At 37.5% G+C, this 25,093-nt stretch overlaps 1 pseudogene; it reads right to left on the bottom strand.

The window, feature by feature from the left end:
* The window catches only part of LOC118842614, a 28,314-nt pseudogene extending 3,692 nt beyond the window's left edge, over positions 1 to 24,622 (bottom strand).
* Positions 24,623 to 25,093: the final 471 nt, after the last annotated feature.

Below are 25,093 nucleotides of genomic sequence, written 5' to 3'. Positions count from 1 at the left end.
AATGAGTACTTCTAGAAGGGTGTAGAAGTTTTCTGAACATGTAGAGAATTGAGAAAACTGGGGTTACAGGATGGGGAGGGACTTTTAGAGGGATATGTGGTTTGGGATTTGGGATGGTAAGGGGAGAATGGGATGGATGGGGGAGACTTTTGGAAAAGGATGTGGATTTTGAGATTCCCTGGGTGGGGGAAGAGGATAAGAGGACTCGGAAGGGTGAGTGAAGTGGAGGGTGGGAGAGTGGAGGAAGAAGATAAGGTGAGAGGGATATGTAAAAAGAGAGACTGAAAAAGAAAATAGTGAATAAAAATAAGATGGAGGGAAATTCACAAATAGTAATTATAACTTTGAATGTGAATGGGATGTTTATAGTAGCTCTCTTTGTGGTGGCAAAGAACTAGAAATTGCAAGGATCCCCATCAACTGGGGAATGGTTGAACAAGTTATGGCATGTGGTTGTGATGAAATACTGTGCTATAAGAAATGAGGAGCTCAATGATCTTAGACAGGCATGGAGAGAGTTGGGCAAAATGATGAAGAGTGAAGTAAGCAGAACCAAGAGAGCACTGTATAGAGTGACAGCAATATTCTTTTAAGGATAACTTGGAGCAACTAAGCCACTTCAACTATTATAAATATACAGATTAAAAATAAAGAATGTATGAAGACTATTGCTATTTGCTTCCAAAGAAAGAATTGATAAAAGGAAATGTGTATGGAATAGTTTTACATATGTGGTGTGTGTGTGTGTGTGTGTGTGTGTGTGTATTTGTGTAATGGTTGTCATCTCTAGGGCAGGGGAAGAGGGAAGAAAAAAAGGAAACAAAAAGAAATGTACATGACAACTTTGTTGTATATTTGGAGGGAATAGCAAGTTGTCCTTGGTAAATTTGCAGTTTCATGTGCAATCATCTTTTTTTTTTTTTTATTGTACTGCTATGGAAATGCTTTTTTTTTTTGTTCTGTGAATTGAAAATAAAATGAATTTAAAAACAAAAAAAAAAGTAATGTTGCTCTGGAATATAATTTCTAGTTGATTTTTACATGATTTTTCCTTACTTTTTATTATTCAATCAAACTGACCAACTTATTATTGTCTGTTTCATCTTTTGCCTCTGGGCCATTGCTTACACTGTCCCTCACATTGGGCATGCTCTCTCTGCTCCTTCTAAGAGTGTACCTAGTTTCCTTTCTGCCTCAGTTCCTGTGTCACCTCCTATTATGAGCATTTCCACAAACTCCCAGGTTACTTTTCTCCTCCCCCCTCCCACATTACTTAGTTTTTTTGCATATATTTTATATTTACCTATTTCCATACAAGTTGTTTGTCCCCAGAAGAATGCAAACTCCTCGAGAATAGGGAACTTACTGCTATTGTTTTTGTATCCTCAGGTCCTAGGATATTGAGTTACTTCAGCTTTATGGACTTTTTCTTTATTGGTAAAGTTAGGGGATTAGACTAATGATTTCTAATGTTCATACTAATACCAAAAATCCATAAAGTAATTCATGCAGTCACGTCCTTCATAGAAACATATCAGTATATCCCAAATGTCCTACACCTTAGTATTTAGGGCTTCTTGAAATGTGTCAAAACAAATAAACAAAACAAAATAATCATTTAATGTGCAATCTTCTGGTGATAAGCTTGTCCTCTGATGAAAGATGTACAGCTTTTTATGAGAGACATAACTGACAGTTTGAGGGCTTGGCAATAATAATAGACTTTAATTTCCTGAAGTGTTTTACACACATTATTTCATTTAAGCCTAACTATTATCCTGCAGTGGAGGTATTACTGTTATCATCCCAATTTACAGATAGGAAAATTAAGTTTCAGAGACTTCATGCTTTCAGTGCTGATAGGCATCAGCTCTATTTGAGCGTAGCTCTTTCCTGAATCCAAGTCTTACATTATATGCACTATACCAAGCAGCCTCTATAGGCTGGATCTACTAGAATTTGCATGGGCTTCAAAAATCCAGGGTTGTCTCCATTCCTCAAGGGGACTTCAGAGTATCTGTATATGAATCTGTGTGGAAAATTATAATCTAAACTTCAAAAGTTAGGGTAGGCTTTGAAAGTTGTTGTTTTGGTTTGTTTTAGTTTGTTTTATCTTGGTGTTGGTTAGTAGGGTGTGGACCATAATCTTACCAAAAACTGAAGTATTCATCTATATTCTCACCACAAAATCAACCCCTAAAGTGATATTACTAAGTCAGTGTTTCCTTTTTCATCAAGTCCAAGGAAATTATGCTCTAATAGAGGCATTTGCCATAGTAACATTTTCATCATAACTAACACAAGCTAATATTGTGTGTAAAATTACTACCATGAATTAACTTTATGTCTATAGAAAATGGGATTGTATGTAATTACTGATTTCCATTCACAATAAACTAAGCAAATTATCTTCACCAACATAAATGCACCATAAATTTGTTTTGAGGCATAATGAAGAAATAAATTCCTGAAAGAAATATGGACCAAATCTGCCAAATTATTGTAACTGATAGTGCCTTTAAAATTAGGGCATGTAATTGCAATTGGAAAATGTTATTCTCTCAATGGTTACATTATTATTAGGGTAAAACAATAATCCTCTTTGCTGATTCTTCATTTCTAGCATAGTGGCAAATTTCATGTATTTTTTTTTATTAAAATGCCACCAAATCTTTAGATAGAATGATTTGCCATTTGTGGAATTACATTTGCCATAATAAATTACCATTTGTGAGTTTAATGTAATGATTTTTTAATTGAGAGACAATGGCTTAAGAAAAAAAGCAAGATATTTTTCCTCTGGAAATTTTCAAGTTTATAATCTTCAACTGAGTATATTTTCAATACATAAGATTTTTCTAACATATGGCCACATGAATTTAATCTTCACAATTGAACATAACCTTTATGAGATGACATTTTAAATCAAATCCAATAATCAGACTGATTTCAGAGTAGTGCTTTATAACAATTACATGTTTCTTTTTGTGCAAAAAAAATGCAACATCTGCATCTCAAAATGTCACAGATGATAAAAGTGGCAATCATTGCATGGTTAATCTCTCATGCTACAAAACACTTGGTGAGACAACTCTATTACTACAGACAATTCCAGCTCACTAGTAATACCATACACATACACATAGATACACACACATTGTTCGTTGAACTTCCAGACTAATTTTTTTACAATTTTTTTAGATCTTCATCACTTAAAGGGATTAACCAGTGTGGTATTTTCCCCTTCATCCAAGTTATATGTCCAATTAACTAAAAGTCCCCATTTGACATATCTCTGATACTTCTCCAATATTCATTATGTTATTATCTTTCCTCAAATTCTGCATAGAATTTCCCTGGAGCTCTTTCTTTTCATTTAATTCACTCTCCCTTTTATCATGGTTATTTGTTGACACGGCTCTCTCTCTATTAGATTGTCAGTCCCTTGAGAGCAGTGCCTGTGTCCCTCACACAATGCTCTGTATGTAGTACTTCCATTCCATTGCATTCAACAAGCATTTACTAAGCTTTCAGTATACAGAAGACATTCCAATAGGTACTGCGGATGTAAAGACATAAAAAAATCCCCGACATCAATGGGGTTTACATTGTATTAGGGAAAAGAAAATCTACATAGAAAATTAAGTGCAAAATAATAGAGTAGGGGTTACAAATAAGAAAAGGCCTAGTAGTGGAGGTAGCATTTAGTATTCACCTCATTATCTTTTGATAAATTAATGAATTTGATTACAAACTTCTTAAGATTAGAAATTGTGCTTGTTCTCTTTCTTTACTGAGATACTTCAAAGTAGAAGAAATCTCCCTACTGATTAGTACAGATCCTTGCATGAAATGTCAATCAATAAGCATGTATTAATCTCTGTCTATGTGCCAGACTACACTGATAAGCACCAGGCATTTAAGAACAAAGAATGAAAGAATACGTACTTGAAGACAATCATGGTATAATAGTGGAAAAATGAAGTATATATAAAAATAAATATACTATAAATACAAAGTTAATAACTACAAATATATTCAAAGTTGTTAAATAAAATACTAGGTTGTTTAGGAAGGTGGACTCAATGAATTGCAGGGATCAGGAAAAGCCTTATACAGAAGATGGGGATGGAGATGGTCAGGAGCTGCACTTTAAATTAAGAGAAATATTCAAAGACAAAGAATTGAGGAGGAAATTCATTTAAGACATGGGGGTGGACAATGCAAAAATGTGGAGTTAGTAGAAGGAATGTTTTTTTTTTTAATTAAGGAAAGGGATATTACTCATTTGGATCAATGACAGTGTTTGAGAAAGGGAGTAACATTCAGTGAGCCTGGAAATATAGGTTGTGGACAGGTTATGTAGGGCTTTAACAGCTAAGCAGAGGGATTCATCTTTTATTCTAAAGCCACTGAAGATGTTTAAGCAAGGGAGTCACGTAGTCAGATCTACACTTGAGAAAATTTTCTTTGGTCGCAGTGTTTAGGATGAACTGGAGTGGTAAGAGACTTGAGGCAGGGAGACCAATTAGGAGGCTATGGAAATAATCTAGACATGTAATAGGAGATCAATGAATGTTTGTTGAATTTGAAATTCATAATTAGAATATAACAGTTGTGTATAATAATAAGCTAACAATTATAGTTCTTTTGTGTTGCAATGAGACTCATACACCTCAAAAACTGAGAATAAAGGACCAAATCCAGTAAGATGAAATCCCATGTAGAGTGTATCAATGTATTTATTTGTGTGGGGGGAGGTGTCTCTTATTTTACTATGCTATTTTATTAAATGTAATTTGCTTTGAAATCACTTGCCTTATATTTGCACAAACAGAAGATACACATAAGCAGAAATATATGAGCTTTGTTTTTTAGTTAATCCTTACCCACTAACCCACAACATTCTTCAAGTGTGGGGTGGTTTTGTAGGGGTTCATGTGCATTAGTAACTGTATTTTTCATTTTGTTTTTGCAACTTTACCAAAGTATTTAGTTGCAGTTGAGTGCTATTTGATTTTCTTGTTTATATGGCTAATTATGGATTTGTCAACTTAGTTGTGTGAAATAAAACGATACCTCAGAGAGGGTTTGAGTCAGAATTTACATAGATGTCATTTAAGTCAAGCATTTCATTTTATAGTAAGGAAACTGTGGCCTACAGAAAAATCTCAGGAGGGCTTCCTGGAGGGAGTTTTCCAGTAGTCTTTCATAGTTCTCTACTGATCAGTCCTTGACCTTTCATCTCTTAGTATTGACTTAGAAGACATAAAGGAGATACTTATCAAAATTGGGCTTGACACAAAGTTGGCAGGGCTATATAATATGAAACATGACAATCAAGATTCAAAATTACCATATTAAGCTAGAAAATTGAGCTTGAATCAACCAGATGGAATTTAACAGCTATAAATGTTAACTCCTATATTTAGGTTCAAAACATTAATTACACAAATGCAGGACTGAAGGAATATGGCTTGAAATCAGTAGATGTTAAAAGAAAAAAAATATAATGTTTTATTAAATAAAATTTCTATGTGCATTAACATTGTGATGTGGCTATTAAAATGGAACAAAATCTTTTTTTAACTAGACCTTTGATTTTGCTGGTATGGGCAATTCCTTCAACCACTGCAAATCAGCACCTGCTCTGAAATTTTATATTCTTAGAGGATTATCTGCAGAAAGGACTAGAACATTAATAATAAAAACAAGTTACTTTCCAAGTTTGTGTCTGAGCTGGCACTCAAACCCAAGGCTTCCTTATTTGAAGGGAAGCTATGCCATCCTGTCTTAGCATACAATTTTATACCATGTTAATTAATATGTAGCATACATATCCCAAGATTTTTAGCTCAGTCCAATTCTGCAATACTGAATGTAGTTTAGGGTATCTGCTTCTTAAAGGGATGTTGATCAATGAGAGTATATAAGGGTGGATTAGTTATATGGAAATGGTGATATATAAGAACCAGTAGAATAAAATGGAAATGTTTAGCCTTGAGAAAAATTGATTAAAGTAGATTGTTAGGGGCACATATGTAGGAAGGAACATGAATACACACATATGTACACACATATATATGTATGATTCTTTTTTGAGACAGCATTATGAGTAAAAGGAAACCACTTTTTTTTCTTTGTATCAGAAGGAGAAACTGCAGTAGGAGCAAAGGGTAGAAGTTTAACGAGGGAGATGACAGACCATTTAGAGGAAGAATGCTCTTAAAGTTTAGGCTGATCATCAGTGGAAGAATCTGATTCACGATGTAGAGAACTCCCCATCACCATTAGAAATCATTCATAATAACAGTGTTATAGAACTGGATCCTTGTATGAGTGGGTGGTTGGACTAAATGATTTCTAATGACTCATAACTTTAAATGTCTCCTTAGAAGAATTAGATTGGGGAGGAAAAGAATGGGGGGTAGTATTTTTTTTTTCTTAACAGCAGCTTTGAAAACACCCATTTGAATATTTTGATGGATGACTTTGAAAATTGTCAAGGAACCAATTGTCCCAGCCTTTGTTTTTTCTAAAGCTGTGACAATCTATTTTTAATTAGCTTCAGAATTGTTCTAAATGTAATAACTTTTGCAAAAAATGCCCCAAGTACAGCATAAAGCATGTTCTCATTAAATACAATTTTTCTTTTCATGATACATTGTGTTAATGTTGTGCACTGATGTTAACGCAAAAATAATTTTGAGTTGCATCCTAGAACACAGAAATTGTTTACACTGAAAGAGGATGACTAACCCAAATTGACTACTTATACTCCAACCAGGACTTTTCCCGCCATTAACGTAACTATTTTCAATGTTTGTTAAAAGTCAATAATCAAAATTTTCAATTTAGTAGTAGCAAATGTAATTTTGTATTTTTATTTTTTTTGATTAAGATTTTTAAAATTTTTAGGTTACAACACTCAGTTCCACATGATTTTGATTTCCAGATTTTCTTATCCCCCCTCCCTCCCCAAGATGGCATGGAATCTGATATATCTTCTACATATAACTTCTCATTGAAATTATTTACACAATAGTCGAGTTGTAAAGAAGAATTATGACCAATGGAACAAATCAGGAGAAAGAAGAAGCAAAACTAAAAAAAAAAAAAAAAAAACAAAAGAGGAAAAAAAAAAAAAAAAAAAAGGAGAGCAAACAGTTTGCCTCAATAATTTTGTATTTTTAAAAAGAAAACTTTAGCTTCAATAATGTTATGGGAACATTAAGACAAAAAGCTTCAGAAATCAAAACCAGTCCTACTTGTTGTTTGATATACTTTATGTAAACATCTAATGAGGTATTTCAAAATAAAATATCACCTACATTTATTTTTATGTTTCTAAAACTAATACAATAGGAAAATTAAAAAAATACTCCCCTTTCAAATTTTTCTACAAAAGATGATGAAAGTAAGATTGTATCTCATATTTTTGTTATTTGTTTTTAAAATCATCAATCAACCTGGAACACTCTCACTTTAAAATCTACTTTTCATGAATTGACTATTAGCGTTGTATCTATGAAAATGATTTGAAAGCTGTCCCTGGTCTCTATTAGAAACATAAATGCCATAAACAATTTTAACTTTCTTTTAGGTTCCCCCCTGACTCCCTGTAATTCTTCATCAATATAAACCAGAAAGTTACTCTCAGGCAGACTGACTTCATTGGTATAGGCATGCAAATGTCATTGATAGCTTTCTTTCACTAGCTTCTTAAGAGACCAAATAAAAAAATTCTATAAGGGGCAGGAGATTGGGAAGAGGATAAACTGAAGAGATGGGATGGAAAATAATCCTCTTTATAGGAAAATAAAGTCAACACTCTTAATGTGATCAAAAATCCGCAACATCCATTTTTAAAATGACAAAGCACATAAAAAAAAGTCAGGTTTAGAAATGAAAAGATTGTAGATGAAATGTTCCTATGTAGTTTGGCATCATGGTATTCAACAATCTAAGGGTCCCTCAAGCACATTTTGGGTGCAAGAGATTGCCAAAACCCAAATAAAATTACCATTTCTCTCTATAAGAGTCTGGACAACACTCCATTAACATGAAGTTGTTAAGTAAAAAAACCACAAGTAAAAAAAAAATGAAGTTATAGCTCACCCCCTATTCAGTATCTCATCTTTTTGTTTTTTCTATTTGATAAGTTCACATTTACAAAGCTGTTTTAGTTTGTTTGTTTTTTTAAGGTGTCACCTCAATGTTTTTTCCAATGTGTTTTTTTTTTAATTTAAATTTATTTATTTAACATATTTGGTTTTCAGCATTGCTTTTCACAACACTTTGAATTACAAATTTTCTCCCCGTTTCTACCCTCCCCCCAACTCCAAGATGGCTTATATTCTGGTTGCCCTGTTCCCCAGTCAGCCCTCCCCTCTATCACCCCCCTCCCCTCTCATCCCCTTTTCCCTTCCTTTCTTGTAGGGCAAGATAAATTTCTATGCCCCATTGCCTGTGTATCTTATTTTTTAGTTGCATGCAAAAACTTTTCTTGTTTTTGAGCATCTGATTTTAAAACTTTGAGTTGCAAATTCTCTCCCCTCTTCCCTTCCCGCCCACCCTCCCTAAGAAGTCGAGCAGTTCAACCTAGGCCACACATGTATCATTATGTATAACCCTTCCACAATACTCATGTTGTGAAAGGCTAACTACATTTTGCTCCTTCCCAACCCATCCCGCTTTATTGAATTTTCTCCCTTGACCCTGTCCCCCTTTCAAAGTGTTTGTTTTGATTACCTCCACCCCCATCTGCCCTCCCCTCCATCATCCCCACCCCCCCTTTTATTTTTTTTTATCTTCCTCCCTCTTCTTTCCTGTGGGGTAAGATACCCAACTGAGTATGTATGGTATTCCCTCTCAGGCCAAATCTGATGAGAGCAAGGTTCACTCATTGCCCCCTCACCTGCCCTGTCCCCTCCTCCCACAGAACTGCTTCCTCTTGCCACCTTTATGTGAGATAATCCACCCCATTCTATCTCTCCCTATCTCCCTCTCTCAGTATGTTGCTCTCTCATACCTTAATTTCATTTTATTTCTTTTAGATATCTTCCCTTCATCTTCAACTCACCCTGTGTCTGCTCTCTCTCTTTTACACACACACACACACACATATATATATATATATATATATATACATATAAACACATACATATACACATACCTACATATACACGTAGATATATACATACATACACATTCACTTATATATATACATAAACATATATATATACACACACACACACACACACACACACACACACACACATTTATGCATATTCCCTTCAACTACCCTAATACTGAGGTCTCATGAATCATACACATCATCTTTCCATGTAGGAATGTAAACAAAACAGTTCAACTTTAGTAAGTCCCTTGCAATTTCCGTTTCTTGATTACCTTTTCATGCTTCTCTTGATTCTTGTGTTTGAAAGTCAAATTTTCTATTCAGTTCTGGTCTTTTCACTGAGAAAGCTTGAAAGTCCTCTATTTTATTGAAAATCCATATTTTGCCTTGGAGCATGATACTCAGTTTTGCTGGGTAGGTGATTCTAGGTTTTAATCCTAGCTCCATTGACCTCCGGAATATCGCATTCCAAGCCCTTCGATCTCTTAATGTAGAAGCTGCCAGATCTTGGGTTATTCTGATTGGGTTTTCACAATACTCAAATTGTTTCTTTCTGGCAGCATGCAATATTTTCTCCTTGATCTGGGAGCTCTGGAATTTGGCAACAATATTCCTAGGAGATTTCTTTTTGGGATCTATTTGAGGAGGCGATAGATGGATTCTTTCAATTTCTATTTTGCTCTGTGGCTCTAGAATATCAGGGCAGTTCTCCTTGACAATTTCTTGAAAGATGATATCTAGGCTCTTTTTTTGATCATGGCTTTCAGGTAGTCCAATAATTTTTAAATTATCTCTCCTGGATCTATTTTCCAGGTCAGTGATTTTTCCAAGGAGATATTTCACATTGTCTTCCATTTTTTCATTCCTTTGGTTCTGTTTTATAATATCCTGATTTCTCATAAAGTCACTAGCTTCCACTTGCTCCAATCTAATTTTTAAAGTAGTATTTTCTTCACTGGTCCTTTGGACCTCCTTTTCCATTTGGCATTCTTCTCCTCATTGGCTTTTTGGAGCTCTTTTGCCATTTGAGTTAGTCTGTTTTTTAAGGTGTTGTTTTCTTCAGTGTATTTTTCAGTATTTTTTTGGGTCTCCTTTAGCAAGTCATTGACTTGTTTTTCATGGTTTTCTCGCATCCTTCTCATTTCTCTTCCCAATTTTTCCTCTACTTCTCTAACTTGCTTTTCCAACTCCTTTTTGAGTTCTTCTATGGCCTGGGGCCAGTTCATGTTTTTCTTGGAGGCTTTTGCTGTAGGCTCTATGACTTTGTTGTCTTCTTTAGGCTGTATGTTTTGGTCTTCTTTGTCACCAAAGAAAGAATCCAAAGTCTGAGACTGAATCTGGGTGTGTTTTCGCTTCCTGGCCATATTCCCAACCCACTAACTTGACCCTTGAGTTTTTCAGTGGGATATGACTGCTTGTAGACTAATGAGTTCTATGTTCCACGTTTGGGGGGGAGGTGCCAGCTCTGTCAGACCCGCACTCCTCCTTCCCCAAGAACCCCCAGTCCAGACTGGGCTTAGATCTTCAGCAGGCTGTTGCACTCCTGCTCTGATCTGCCACTTAGTTCCTCCCACCAGGTGGGCCTGGAGCCAGAAGCAGCAGCAGCCGTAGCTGCCCCACCTCCGCTGCGCCTGGGGCTGGAAGCCGAACCGCTAACTCCTTCCACTCCCGCAGCTTTTCCCACTAACCTTCTCCGCAGTCTTTGGTGTTTGTGGGTTGAGGGGTCTGGTAACTGCCGCAGCTCACATATTCAGGGCGCTAGGGCCCCCTCCGCCTGGCTTCTGGTCCAGATGGTCCACGCCGCTCAGGCTGGGCTCTGCTCCACTCAGTTCCCAGCTCCGTGTGGAATAGACCTCACCCAGAGACCATCCAGGCTGTCCTGGGCTGGAGCCCTGCTTCCCTCTGCTGTTCTGTGGGTTCTGCCATTCTAGAATTGGTTCAGAGCCATTTTTATAGGTTTTTGGAGGGACTCGGGTAGGGAGCTCTCTCTAGTTCCTGCTTACCAGCCACCATCTTGGCTCCGCCCCCTTCCAATGTGTTTAATGAATGTTAAATTAAACATCCTGGATGGTAGAGCTTAGAACTTTAAAGATGTTAACATTACTGCTGAGTTTCTAACAAGACAGATTCATTTTATGCCAATTGTTTTAAAATATGATTTGAACACTCGGACATGGGTACAGCTCTCAGGCCTGTTTTTCTTTAGACAATACCTATGACCTAGATGTGAAGCTTCAAGTCCTGTCATTCATCTCTTCACTAGTCATTCCTTGTGTTATTTCCCTTTTCCTTTCCTCCATTTGATAAAAAACAAAAAAGTGACATTTTTACAATAGATATTCTCCCCCACAGTTACTATACAAGATTATGAACATGCAAACAACCATTTGCAACCTCTAAACATGCTGGTACTAATGCCCAGAGTCAAATCTCTTGTTAAAATATAGCCACTACAGGTTTATTTTTCTAGAAAAATAAAAGGGCATACTGAGAAATTTACCTTCTGTATGGACCCATTCCCTAAAAAAAACCTTCACCTCAAGAGAAAACAAGTTTCAGATATATGCATGGCATGCAAGAATTGAAATTCTAAATTCCTTGATTGGCTTTTTTGTATCCCTGATGAATTTTTTTCCACCTCAAATGCCAATTAGAAAAAAAAAATAGACTGATAAAGACTTTAGCCTCTATAAAAAGGGATTTATAATGGACATGTCTAACCAATCTGAATAGGTAGAGGAAAGAAAAGCTACTGAATAGAGTTATCACAAAAATAATAAACTTCTACAGGTCTATTGCACATATATTGTATGAATAACCAAAAAAGAATGCACTTCTTTACCATCTCATGAAGGCCATGTAGAAATTTCTGTTACATCAAAAAGGATACTTTAAAGAATAAATCAGAAAGCAAATGGGCAGCTGCCAGCTCCAGGACCCCACTTCTTGCTTCAGCTTAGCCCTGGGCAAACAGGTAGTTGCCAGCAGCCAGACAGCCACAGGCTTCATTGTATCTGGAGGGAACACATAAACACCCCTCTGGCCTCAGCACACTGCAAACACCAACACTAAGAACCCAGTGCAGCACGGGGTAAGCTGCCAGACCTCTATAGCCTCTAGCAGCACCAGCCTCCTCCTCACTCCACCCTCTCAGTGGAGCAGCAGACATTAGGTTTCCACCTTGGGCCTCAGGGCAACATCAGTGTAGCACCAGGTAAACAGCCAGGGTCTGCAGCCCCTGAAGAAGCTTTAGCCAGTGCCTCTTTCACCCCTGCAACAGAGATCAAACTTAAAAGAAAGCAAAAAAGGCTAAAAAAGATAAGCAAAAATGAACAAACTGGCCATAGAAAGTTATTATGGTGGCAGGGAAGACCAAGACACAAATGCAGAATGGGACAACAATGTCAGAATACCTATGGACAAAGTCCCAAAATAAAAGAGGAAATGGTCTCAGGCCCTGAAAGAACAAACTGAAGAGCCCAAAAAGGAGCTCAAAATTATATAAGGGAGGTAGAAAAAAATTGGGAAAAAAAATGAGAGCGATGCAAGAGAATTATGAGAAAAGAGCCAACAGCTTGGAAAAAGAAAACAACTGCTTAAAAAGTAGAACTGGCCAAATGGAAAAGGAGATACAAAAATCCACTAAAAGAAACAACTCCTTAAAAAGTACCACTTGCCAAATTGAAAAGAAACTTCAAAAGCTAATTGAGGAAAACAACTCTTTAAAAATTAGAATTGGGCAAGTGGAAACTAATGACTCTATGACACATCAAGAATCAATCAAACAAATTCAAAAAAATGAAAAAAAATAGAAGAAAATATAAAATATCTCATGGGAAAAACAACTGAACTGGAAAATAGATCCAAGAGAGACAATGTCAGAATCATTGGGCTATCTGAAAGCCACAATCAAAAGGAGGACCTGGACAGAATCTTTCAGGAAATTACCAAGGAAAACTGATCTGATATCCTGGAACCAGTAGCAAAGTAGGCATAGGAAGAAACCACTGATCACTTCAGGAAAGAGATCCCAAAACAAAATCTCCAAGGAACATTATAGTAAAATTTCAGAACTATCAGGTCAAGGAAAAAATACTGTGAGTTGTCAGAAAGAAAATTCAAATATTGGGAAGCCACAATCAGAATTACACAGGATTTAGCAGTTACAACATTAAAAGATCAGAGGTTATGGAATATGATATTCCAAAAGGCAAAGGAACTAGAACTACCGTCAAGGATCCAACAAAATTAAGCAGTGGAAAAGTGGTTGTTCAATGAAATAGAAATAGAAAGATTTCAAGCCTTCATATGGGAAAGACCAGAATTAAACCAAAATTTTGCAATTTTGCAATACCAAGACCAAAGAGAAGCCTAAAAAGGGCAAAAGGGAAAAGAAAAGATAAGGGACTCAATGGAGCTGAATGGTTTGCATCCCTACATGGGAAAATGATACTTTTAATTCTTAAAAATTGTACCACTAATAGTATGTGATACTTGAGAAACCAGTTATTGCTGAAGACCCCCACCCCACAGCCCCTGATAAAACCCCCAGTTTGCATAAGAAAGAATGGACTAAGACCTTGCCATTTGGCATTAGCAAATGTCCCTGGGGCTCAGTGACTGCTCCAAGGAATGTCAATAGATAAGATTATCCCACCAAAGATAACCTGTCAGGGTCTTTGATCCATCAGGGTCTTTGATCCTGTTCCCCTGGACCTGGTGACCTGGTGCATAAGTTTCAAGAGATAATTAACCACTGCACCTTGATTTCTGTATAAATATCTCCCTTTGAGGTCTATGTGGGGCCATTCTGATTTGAGCTGCTTGTGCCCTGGACGGTCGCCGGCTAATAAATTCTCCAATTAAAACTTATACTCTGACGTGTGCTCACTGTAGGTACAACAAATACAGCTACAGGAAATAAACATAGAGGGTGTAGGAATAAGGTGAATGAGAAAGAGTACACTGGGTGCAGAAGGAAAGGCACGGTAGAATGAGGTAAATTATTTCACATGAAGAAGTGCAAAAAGGCTATTAGAGTAGAGGGAAAAATGGGAAGGTGGACTATGGATATCACTTGAACCTTGCTCTCATCAGTATTGGCTCAAAGAGGGAATAATATACACAATCAGTTGAAAATAGAAATCTACCATAGCTAACAGGGAAGCAGGAGGGAAGGAGAATAAGTAAAAGGGTGTCAACTGACAGAATAAAAGGCAGACCAGGGGAGGCAGTAGACTGAAGCAAAAAACTGGTCAAGAGGGAAAGGCTGAGAGAGAGAGAACAAACATGAGGAAAAACAGGATAAAAGGAAATACACAGTTAGTAATCATAACTATGAATGTGAATGGGATGAAGTCTCCCATAAAAAGAAAGCATAAAGAAGAAGGGATCAAAAAACAGAATCCTAAAATATGTTGTTTATAAGAAACACACTTGAAACAGAGAGACATACACATAGAGTAAAGGTAGGGGCTGGAGAAGAATCTGTTATGCTTCAGCTAAAGTTTAAAAAAAAAAAGGCAGGTATAGCAATACTGATCTCAGACAAAGCAAAAATAGACCTAATTAAAAGAAATAAGGAGTGAGACTACATCTTGCTAAAAGGTACCATAGACTATGAATTTATATCAATACTAAACATATATACACCTAATGGTATAGCATCCAAATTCCTTTTATTAATATTTTAAAAATATTTATTTAGTTTTAGTTCTCAAGATTTGCTTTTATAAGATTTTGAATTTTACATTTTCTCCATCTCCTTCCCTTCCCTCCTTCCCGAGATGGCACACAATCTGATATAGGCTATACATGTACAATCATATTTAACTTAGTTCCACAATAGTCATATTGTAAAGACAAATTAGAAACAAAAAGAAAAACCGTGAGGAAAAAGAAAGGAAAGAAAAATAGCATTCTTCGATCTGCATTCAGACTCCATAGTTCTTTCTCTGAATGTGGATAGGATTTTCCCTCACGAGTCTTTTGGAATTTTCTTAGATCATTGCATTGGTAAGAAGAACTAAGTGTATCAAAGTTCATCATTGCACAATGTTGCTGTTAGTGTGTAATGTTTTCCTGGTTCTGCTCATTTCACTCAGCATCGGTTCATGCCAGTCTTTCCAGGTTTTTCTGAAGTCTGCCTGCTCACCATTTCTTATGGGACAATAGCATTCCATTACATCGATATACCAAAACTTGTTCAGCCATTCCTGAATTGATGGTCATCCCCTCAATGTCCAATTCTTTGCCACCACAAAATGAACTGCTATAAATATTTTTGTACATTTGCGTCGTTTTCTTGTTTTTATGATCTCTTTGGGATACAAACCAAGAAGTGACAATGTTGGATCAAAGCATCTGCACAATTTTACAGCCCTTTGGGCATAGTTCCAAATTGCTCTCCAGAATGGCTAGGTAAATTCAGAACTCCACCAACAATGGATTAAAGTTCCAATTTTCCCAAATCTCCAGAATTTGTCACTGTCCTGCTTTGTCATGTTAGACAATCTGATAGACTTGAGGTGTACCTCAGAGTTGTTTTAATTTGCACTACTCTAATCAGTAGTGATTTAGAGCCTTTTTAAAATATGCCTGTAGATAGTATTGATTTCTTCATCTGAAAACAGCCTGGTCATATCCTTTCACCACATATCAATTGGGAATGACTTGTATTCTTCTTTTTTATAGTTTTTTTAGTATTTATTTAATATTTTTAATTTTCAGCATTGATTTCCACAAGATTTTGAATTACAAATTTTCTCCCCATTTCTACCCTCCCTCTGCTCCAAGATGGCATATATTCTGATTGCCCCATTCCCCAGTCAGCACTCCCTTCTGTCACCCCACTCCCCCATCCCCTTTTCCCTTACTTTCTTGTAGGGCAAAATAAATTTCTATGCCCCATAGCCTTTATATCTTATTTCCCAGTTGCATGCAAAAACAACTTTTTTTTGAACATCTACTTTTAAAACTTTGAGTTCCAGATTCTCTCCCCTCTTCCCTTCCCACCCACCCTCTCTAAGAAGGCAAGCAATTCCACATAGACCACACGTGTATCATTATGTAAAACCCTTCCATAATACTCATGTTGTGAAAGACTAACTATATCTCCCTCCATCCTATCCTATCCCGCTTTATTCAGTTTTCTCCCTTGACCCTGTCCCTTTTTGAAAGTGTTTGCTTTTGCTTACCTCCTCCCCCTATTTGCCCTCCCTTCTATCATCCCCCCTTTTATATCCCCTTCCTCTTTCTTTCCTGTGGGGTAAGATACCCAGTTGAGTGTGTATGTTATTCCCTCCTCAAGCCAAATCTGATAAGAGCAAGATTCACTCATTCCCCCTCACCTGCCCCCTCTTCCCTTCCAACGAACTGATTTTTCTTGCCACTTTTATGTGAGATAATGTACCCCATTCTATCTCTCCCTTTCTCCCTCTCTCAATATATTCCTCTCTCATCCCTTAATTTGATTTTATTTTTTTAAATATCATCCTTTCATATTCAATTCACTCTGTGCCCTTGCTCTCTCTCTCTCTCTCTCTTTCTCTGTATGTATGTATGTATACGTATACGCACACACACATGTGTATATATATATATATATATATATATATATGTATATATGTATATTCCCTTCAGCTACCCTAACACTGAGGTCTCATGAATTATACATATCATCTTTCCATGTAGGAATGTAAACATAACAATTCCACTTTAGTAAGTGCCTTATGATTTTCTTGTTTACCTTTGTGTGCTTCTTTTGATTCTTGTGTTTGAAAGTCAAATTTTCTATTTAGCTCTGGTCCTTTCACTAAGAAAGATTAAAAGTCCTCTATTTTATTGAAAATCCATATTTTGCCTTGGAGCATTATACTCAGTTTTGCTGGGTAGGTGATTCTTGGTTTTAATGCCAGCTCTGTTGACCTCTGGAATATCACATTCCAAGGCCTGCAATCACTTAATGTAGAAGCTTCTAGATCTTGTATTATCCTGATTGTGTTTCCACAATATTCAAATTATTTCTTTCTGGCTGCTTGCAGTGTTTTCTCCTTGATCTGGGAGCTCTGGAACTTGGCGATAGTATTCCTAGTTTTCTTTTAGGGATCTTTTTCAGGAGGTGATTGGTAGATTCTTTCAGTTTCTTTTTTACCCTCTGGCTCTAGAATATCAGGGAAGTTCTCCTTGATAATTTCTTAAAAGATGATATCTAGGGTCTTTTTTTGATCATGGCTTTCAGGTAGTCCAATAATTTTTACATTATCTCTCCTGGATCTATTTTCCAGGTCAGTGGTTTTTCCAATGAGATATTTCACATTGTCTTCCACTTTTTCATTCCTTTGGTTCTGTTTTACAATTTCTTGATTTCTCATAAAGTCACTACCTTCCACTTACTCTATTCTAATTTTTAAGGTAGTATTTTCTTCAGTGGTCCTTTGGACCTCCTTTTCCATTTGGCTAATTCTGCCTTTCAAGGCATTCTTCTCCTCATTGGCTTTTTGGAGCTCTTTTGACATTTGAGTTAGTCTGTTTTTTAAGGTGTTATTTCCTTCAGTATTTTCTTGTGTCTCCTTTAGCCAGTCATTGACTTGTTTTTCATGGTTTTCTCGCATCCTTCTCATTTCTCTTCCCAATTTTTCCTCTACTTCTCTCACTTGCTTTTCCAAATCCTTTTTTGAGCTCTTCCATGGCCTGAGACCAATTCATACTTTTCTTGGAGGCTTTTGTTGTAGGCTCTTTGACTTTGTTGACTTCTTCTGGCTGTCTGTTTTGATCTTCTTTGTCACCAAAAAAGATTCCAATGTCTGAGTCTGAATCTGAGACTGTTTTCCTGTCTGTTCATGTTCCCAGCCAACTACTTGACCCTTGAGGTTTTTGTCAGGGTATGACTGCTTGTAGAGTAGATAGTACTTTGTCTCAAGCTTGAGGAGCTGCACTGCTATTTTCAGAGCTGCTTCTACACAGCAAGCTCTGCCATACCAGTGATCCTTCTGCCCCAAGAACCACCAACCAGGATTGCAGCCCATATCCAGGCAGCCTAAAGCAGGCTTTGCACTCCCACTCCAATCTGCAGATTCATTCCTCCCACCAGGTGAGCCTGGGGCCGGAAGCAACTGCAGCTGTAGCTCTGGAAGCAGCCTCAAAGCTGTACCACCTCCAGGGTGGTGGCCAACCACAAGTTCCTTTCACTCTGTCCCAGCAGCTTTTTCCACTAACCTTCTCTATTGTCTTTGGCCTTTGTGGATTGAGAAGTCTGGTAACTGCCATAGCTCACTTATTCAGGGCACTACACCTGTTCCGCCCGGCTCCTGTTCTGTTTGGTCCTGGTGTGGCCCATGCTGGGCTCCACTCCGCTCCACTCCCAGCTCCGTGTGATAGACCCTTCCCAGCGACCATCCAGGCTGTCCTGGGCTGGAGCCCTGCTTCCCTTTGCTATTTCGTGGGTTCTGCAGCTCTAGAAATTTTTCATTACTATTTTTATAGGTGTTTGGACAGACCTGGGGCAGGAGCTTAAGCAAGTCCCTGCTTTCCAGCCGCCATCTTGGCTCTACCCCCAAATGACTTGTATTCTTATAAATTTGAGTCAGTTATCTATATATTTTGGAAATGGGGCCTTTATGAGAGACACTTGTTGTAAAAATTGTTTCCCAGTTTTCTGCTTCTCTTCTAATCTTGGTCACATTGGGTTTGTATGTGCAAAACTTTTTAAATTTAATGTAATCAAAATTATCCATTTTGTATTTCGTAATGTTTTCTATCTCTTGTTTGGTTATAAATTCTTCTGTTCTCCATAGATCTGACAGGTAAACTATTCCTTGCTCTCCTAATTTGTTTATAATATCAGCCCTTATATCTAAATCATACCCATTTTGACTTTATTTTGGCATATGGTGTAATATGTAGGTCTATGCCTAGTTCCTGACATACTATTTTCCAGTTTTGGTCAAATAGTGAGTTCTTATTTCAGAAGCTGGAGTCTTTGGGTTCATCAAAGTGTACATTACTATACACTATAGTACATTACTGTAGTCTTGTGTACCTAACTTTATTCCACTGATCTACCACTGTATTTCTTAGCCAGTATCAGGTGGTATTGATGGCTAGCATCCAAATTCTTTTTTTTTTTGGTGATTTTATTTAATTTATTTATTTAACATATTTAGTTTTCACCATGGGTTTTCACAAGAGTTTGAATTACAAATTTTCTCCCCATTTCTACCCTCCCCCTACTCCAAGATGGCATATATTCTGGTTGCCCTGTACCCCAATCAGCCCTCCCTTCTGTCACCCCACTCCCCTCCCATCCCCTTTTCCCTTCTTTTCTTGTAGGGCAAGCTAAATTTCTACTCCCCATTGCCTGTGTATCTTACTTTCTAGTTGCATGCAAAAACTTTTTTTTTGTTGTTTTTGAACATCTGTTTTTAAAAACTTTGAGTTCCAAATTCTCCCCCCTCCTCCCTTCCCACTCACCCTCCCCAAGAAGTCAAGCAATTCAACATAGGCCACATGTGTATCATTATGTATACCCCTTCTACAATACACATGTTGTGAAAGACTGACTATATTTTGCTCCTTCCCAACCCATCCCCCTTTATTGAATTTTCTCCCTTGACCCTGTCCCCTTTCGAAAGTGTTTGTTTTTGATTACCTCCACCCCCATCTGCCCTCCCCTCCATCATCCCCCCCTTTTTTATCTTCTTCCCTCTTCTTTCCTGTGGGGTAAGATACCCAATTGTATATGTATGGTATTCCCTCCTCAGGCCAAATCTGATGACAGCAAGATTCACTCATTCCCCCCTCACCTGCCCTCTCCCCTCCTCCCACAGAACTGCTTCCTCTTGCCACCTTTATGTGAGATAATCCATCCCATTCTATCTCTCCCTATCTCCCTCTCTTGACATGTTCCTCTCTCATCCCTTAATTTGATTTTATTTCTTTTAGATATCTTCCCTTCATCTTCAACTCATCCTGTGTCTGCGCTCTCTCTCTCTCTCTCTCTCTCTCTCTCCCTCTCCATATATATATATATACACATAGATAAATACATACATACACATTCACTTATATATAAATATATATATATACATATATATATATATATATATATATATATATATATATATATATATGCATATTCCCTTCAGCTACCCTAATACTGAGGTCTCATGAATCATACATGTCATCTTTCCATGTAGGCATGTAAACAAAACAGTTCAACTTTAGTAAGTCCCTTGCAATTTCTTTTTCTTGTTCTTTTTCTTGATTACCTTTTCAAGCTTCTCTTGATTCTTGTGTTTGAAAGTCAAATTTTCTATTCAGTTCTGGTCTTTTCACTGAGAAAGCTTGAAAGTCCTCTATTTTATTAAAAATCCATATTTTCCCTTGGAGCATGATACTCAGTTTTGCTGGGTAGGTGATTCTTGGTTTTAATCCTAGCTCCATTGACCTCCGGAATATTGTATTCCAAGCCCTTCGATCTCTTAATGTAGAAGCTGCCAGATCTTTGGTTATTCTGATTGTGTTTCCACAATGCTCAAATTGTTTCTTTCTGGCTGCTTGAAGTATTTTCTCCTTGATCTGGGAGCTCTGGAATTTGGCGACAATATTCCTAGGAGATTTCTTTTTGGGATCTATTTGAGGAGGCGATCAATGGATTCTTTTAATTTCTATTTTACCCTCTGGCTCTAGAATATCAGGGCAGTTCTCCTTGATAATTTCTTGAAAGATGATATCTAGGCTCTTTTTTTGATCATAGCTTTCAGGTAGTCCAATAATTTTTACATTATCTCTCCTGGATCTATTTTCCAGGTCAATGGTTTTTCCAAGGAGATATTTCACATTGTCTTCCATTTTTTCATTCCTTTGGTTCTGTTTTATAATATCTTGATTTCTCATAAAGTCACTAGCTTCCACTTGCTCCAATCTAATTTTTAAAGTAGTATTTTCTTCACTGGTCTTTTGGACCTCCTTTTCCATTTGGCTAATTCTGCCTTTCAAGGCATTCTTCTCCTCATTGGCTTTTTGGAGCTCTTTTGCCATTTGTGTTAGTCTATTTTTAAGGTGTTGTTTTTTTCAGTGTATTTTTCAGTATTTTTTGGGTCTCCTTTAGCAAGTCATTGACTTGTTTTTCATAGTTTTCTCGCATCCTTCTCATTTCTCTTCCCAATTTTTCCTCTACTTCTCTAACTTGCTTTTCTAAATCCTTTTTGAGTTCTTCCATGGCCTGGGACCAGATCATGTTTTTCTTGGAGGCTTTTGGTGTAGGCTCTTGCACTTTGTTGACTTCTTCTGGCTGTATGTTTTGGTCTTCTTTGTCACCAAAGAAAGAATGCAAAGTCTGAGACTGAATCTTAGTGTGTTTTCGCTGCCTGGCCATATTCCCAACCACCTAACTTGACCCTTGAGTTTTTCAGTGGGGTATGACTGCTTGCAGACTAAGGAGTTCTATGTTCCACGTTTGGTGGGGATGTGCCAGCTCTGCCACACCAGCACTGCTCCTTCCCCAAGAACCCCCAACCCGGACTGGGCTTAGATCTTCAGCAGGGTGTGCACTCCTGCTCTGATCCACCACTTATTTCCTCCCACCAGGTGGGCCTGGAGCCGGAAGTAACAACAGCTGTCGCTGCCCCACCTCCGCTGCCCCCCCCCCCCCCCCCCCGGGGCTGGAAGCCGAACTGCGAACTCTTTCCACTCCTGCAGCTTTTCCCACTAACCTTCTCCGCTGTCTTCCCACTAACCTTCTCCACTGTCTTTGGTGTTTGTGGGTTGAAAAGTCCGGTTACTGCTGCAGCTCACTGATTCAGGGTGCTAGGGCATGCTCTGCCCGGCTCCTGGTCTGGTTGGTCTGCACTGCTCACACTGGGCTCTGCTCTGCTCCCCTCCCGGCTCACAGCTCCGTGTGGGATAGGCCTCACTCAGAGACCATCCAGGCTGTCCTGGGCTAGAGCCCTGCTTCACTCTGCTGTTTTGTGGGTTCTGCCATTCTAGAATTGGTTCAGAGTCATTTTTTATAGGTTTTTGAAGGGACTCGGCAGGGAGGTCACGCTAGTCCCTGCTTTCCAGCTGCCATCTTGGCTCCGCCCCCTTAGCATCCAAATTCTTAAAGAAGAAGTTAAGTGAGTTACAGGCATTATGAATTATGAAATAGATAATTCTGATTATATTAAAAAAGCTTTCATATAAACAAAACCAATGCAATCAATATTAGAAGGAAAGCAGAAAGCTGGGAAATTATTTTTACAACAAGTTTCTCTTATAAATGCTTCATTTATCAAATGCATAGAGCACTGAGTGAAGTTTAAAATACAAATTCTTCTCCAATTGGTAAATGGTCAAAGGATATGAACAGGCATTTTTCAGATAAAGTAATCAAAACTATCTATAGTCATCGAAAGAAGTGCTCTAAATCGCTATTGATTAAAGAAATGTAAACCAAAACAACTCTCAGATACCACCTCACCCCTATCAGATTGGCTATTATGACAAAAAAAAGGAAAATGATAAATATTGGATATGGTGTGGGAAAATTGGGACTCTAATGCATTGTTGATGGAATTGTGAATTGACTCAACCTTTCTGGAGAGCAATTTGGAACCATGCCCAAAGGGCTATAAAACTGTGCATACAATTCAATCCAGCTCTACCACTTCTAGATCTGTATCCCAAAGACATCATAAAACTGGGAAAAGGACCCACATGGACAAAACGGAACACTATTGTTCCATAAGAAATGATGAGCAGGCAGACTTCAGAAAAACCTGTAAAGAATGGTACAAACTGACACAAGGTAAAATGAGCACAACTAGGAAAACATTGCACACAGCATCAGCAACATTGTGTGATGATCAACTACGAGTGACTCAGCTCTCTCAGTAAGACAGTGATCCGAGACAAGTACAAAAGACTCAGGAAAGAAAATGCAATCCATTTCCAGATAAGGAACTGATGGCCTCTGAATTCAGATCAAAGAATATTTTTTTCACTTTATTCTTTTTTGTACTTTTTTCCCTTTTGATCTGTCTCCTCTTTCACAAGTATGACTAGTACAGAAATATGTTTTATGTGATAGCACATGTAGGACCTATATCAAATTGCCTACCATTTTCAGAAGAAGGGAGAGAAGGGATGGATGGAAGGATAAAAATGTGAAACTCTAAGTCTTGCAAAAAAAGGAATTCCAAAAACTGTTTTGACATGTAATTGTGGAAAAGTAAAATACTACTAGAAAAGAAAGAAAAAAAAAAACAGAATAAATCAGGATTTCTCTGATATTATCTCAGGGGAATACTTCACACATTAAAAATAAAATGCTATTTCAAAGTAAAAGCAGTAAGAATTATTTTCTTCTGTCAACTCAACTTTTCAAACAAATTGTTGTCACTCGAATGTCCCTTTGACAGACGGTCAGTTACGAAGTGGCTTCCTTTGTTCCAAGTGAGAGCAATTCTTTGTTTCTTCAGTTTTCCAAACTGCTTATTCAAAATCATTCCAATCTGTTTTCCAATACTTTATGTCAAATTGTTTTGGAACTCTTTTAGGAATTTTCTCCTCAGGGTGATCCCTTTTATCAGAAATGATGGTATAGGAGTATAAATTAATGAGGGTATCTGAACTACCGAAGTATTAATTGCTTTAGGATTATGGATTGATAGAGCCAAAATTCCTCCAGTTATTATAGGAGTTTGTCATTGATAAGTTATCTTTGCCATCCAAAGGTGGGGAAGTTGTGGCCTTGAGGCCAAATGTGACTCTGTAGGTCCTCAAGTATGATTCTTTGACTGAATCTAAACTTCACAGAACAAACCCTTTTATTAAGGGGATTTATGAAGTTTGGATTCCGTAAAAGGGCTGCATTTGAGGACCTAGAGAGCCAGATGTGGCCTTGAGGCCACAGGTTCCCCACTCCAGGACAGTTGTCCTGGGTGCACCTGTACCTTAAGCCTCTTCTGAAAAGAATTTTTTTTTCCTGACTTAATTTAGTCTCACTCCTGGTGAAATTGACTGGAACATTGTTCCTTCTGCTTAACTAGTTAAGTCTCCTGAGAAATGGGATTTGTTTCCTCTGAATTTCATTTTGCCTCTGATGTTCTATCTTCCTTTTTAACCTTGGATAATATCGCTCTATATTCTTACTCAGATTTGGTCAATTGATAAGACTGTTTTCTTCATGAACCCCATTTGCTTTATGAGCTTCCAGGTCAGTGATAATTCCATAAAAATATCTTTTTCCAGGGCCCATTCTCCCTCTTCAGCCCAAACCATTTTTACCAAAACCAATCTGCTCTTGTATTTGCCATCTGGCTACTCTCATCCTGAATTGCCAAGCACCAGGATATTAAGTCTTTTATTCAATTTTGGAAAATTATGCTTTCTTTCTTTCCTCTTATTCAACTTGATGATGTCATCCAGTGACTTATCAGTCTCATCAAGGTTTTCATGGCTGCTGCTCTTCAGTAGTGGTAGAGTTGCCACTGGGGTCGCCATTCTGATGCTAAACCTGTTTATCATTTAAAGCCTGAAACTTGCGGTAGGAAAGGCCTGTGTCTACCTGACCACCTCCCACTGACTGACTTGCTTTTTTTTTTTTTTGATCATCAGGGAATGCTATGCCCATGGTGCTCCTCCACTCCCCTCATCCCTTAAGTTTTGTGCATATGTTGGGATTTTCTACCTTGAGTCATAAAGTCTTATGTAATGTCACAAAAATATACTGGAAAATGCTAAAACTCCCTTGGCAAGGAATTGCCAACATCAACTGAGACAAAGAAAACTTCTTTTATATAAAATGTTGTGGTAAAGAAGAGCAGGCAGCAGGCACTTGTGCCACCACCAAAGGAAAAATCCCAGAAAAAATAGAAATTGACACTTTTTCTTGTTGTTGTTGTTCTGGTTTTGGCTGTTTTCATTTTTGTCACAATATAATAGAAGATAGGCTGGCAACTTAACATATAATTT

Source organism: Trichosurus vulpecula, chromosome 3 (assembly GCF_011100635.1).
Source record: "Trichosurus vulpecula isolate mTriVul1 chromosome 3, mTriVul1.pri, whole genome shotgun sequence".
Lineage (NCBI taxonomy): Eukaryota > Metazoa > Chordata > Mammalia > Diprotodontia > Phalangeridae > Trichosurus > Trichosurus vulpecula.
Note: the sequence above shows the minus strand (reverse complement) of the source record. Positions and strands in the feature narration are given on the sequence as shown.